Raw genomic sequence first — 1,659 nt, 5'->3', positions numbered from 1 at the left:
GGTGAATAAGTGTCCCAGGATGCAATAACAAAGAGAGCTGACTGCCCACTGGATTGCCAGACACTCTTTCTCCACCATGCTGTACCTGGCCTCCCTCTCCGACAGCCTCTGACTGATGTAGACTACAGGGCAGTCAACCCGCCTTACCTGCTGTGACAAAACTGCCCCCAGCCCTCTGTTTGAGACATCCATCTACAGAATGAAAGGGAAGTAGAAGTTACATGTGTGAGACAGGGGCTCCCACAAAGAACCTTTTTAAACCACACAAAAGCCGCCTTGATCTGCTCCATCCACTGGACCAGATCTGGGGCACCATTTTGGTCAAGGGGCTGGTCAGGTTTGCAAAGTTTGGAACAAGCTGGTCTTAATAACCAGCCAGTTCCAAGAACCACCATCTAAGGGGCGCATCTGTCCACCTCCCAAGTGGTACCCGATATACTCTACCTCTCTCCCTCAAACCACACACTTCTTTGGGTTGGCCATGAGCCCCACCTGGCTCAGGGACTCCAGGACTGTGGCCACCCGCTGCACATGCTCTGCCCAGGTGTCACTCTGAATGATAGCGTCATCCAAGTAGGCAGCAGGCATAAGCAGCACCTGGTCCATGAGGCGTGAGGCCAGGGCTCCGAACAAGCCGAACAGAAGTGTAACCAATTGGTGCAAACTGTACGGAGTGGAGAAGGACAGTTTTTCCTTTGACTCCGCAGACAAGGGCATCTGCCAGTAGCCCTTGGTTAAATCCAGGGTTTGGTTTTTTTTTTTAAAAACTTGTAGTGCCTGACAAGTCCAGGAGGTGGGAATGGTGGAATTTTGCACCTCCAACTCATCTCTCTTCTTCACCAGGCTCACCAGAGAAGCCTCTCTCCGTGCTTTGAGGAGGTTGAGGTGATATACAAGTGTGGTTCCTCCCCTGTCTGACCATACCACCTCATAGTCTATGTCCCCCACCTACCGTGTGACCACAAAGGGTCCTTGCCAGTTGGCAAGTAATTTTGAGCTAGAAGACGGGACTAATACAAGCACTTTATGTCCAGTCCAGGGAAAATGAGTCTAGCCCCTCTGTTGTGCAGGTGCTGTTGACGTTGCTGGACCTGGGACAAATTTTGTTGTGATAACCTTCCCAATGTGTGCAGTTTTGCTCTCAGGTCCAGAACATATTGAATTTCAATTATAGCTGGGCGCCGACCTTCATTCCAGTATCCTTTAATCAGGTCCAACACCCCCGCAGCTTTATGCCAAACAGTAACTCAAAGGGAGACGATCCTGTGGGGGTCTCAGGATTGTCTGTTGTTTGCAGTGCACCTCACGCCCTGCAAACAACAGAAGGTCCAACCAGCAATCCCAATTGCATTCATCCTCGTGAATGAACGTATGAATCATGGACTTTAAGTCTTATTCAGCTGCAACAGCCCACCAGTCTGAAGGCGACAGATGCCATCCAAACAGACTTAATGCCCAATAATTTCTAAAGCTCTTTGAGTGTGTGAGACATGAATGACGTGTCCTGGTCAGTCAGTATCTCTTTCGAATTTTGTCTGAGATGCTTGTGAGATGACCAGAAACACCACGTTCTGTGCAGAACTGGTGCACAGCGGCACAGCTTTGGGATATCACGCTGCATAATCTACCAGAATTATTACAAAGCAATATCTGCATGCA

The sequence above is a fragment of the Haplochromis burtoni genome, unplaced genomic scaffold (genome assembly GCF_018398535.1).
Source record: "Haplochromis burtoni strain Fernald_Lab_line unplaced genomic scaffold, NCSU_Asbu1 Contig_766, whole genome shotgun sequence".
In the NCBI taxonomy this organism is placed as follows: domain Eukaryota; kingdom Metazoa; phylum Chordata; class Actinopteri; order Cichliformes; family Cichlidae; genus Haplochromis; species Haplochromis burtoni.
This window is presented reverse-complemented; position numbering follows the sequence as displayed.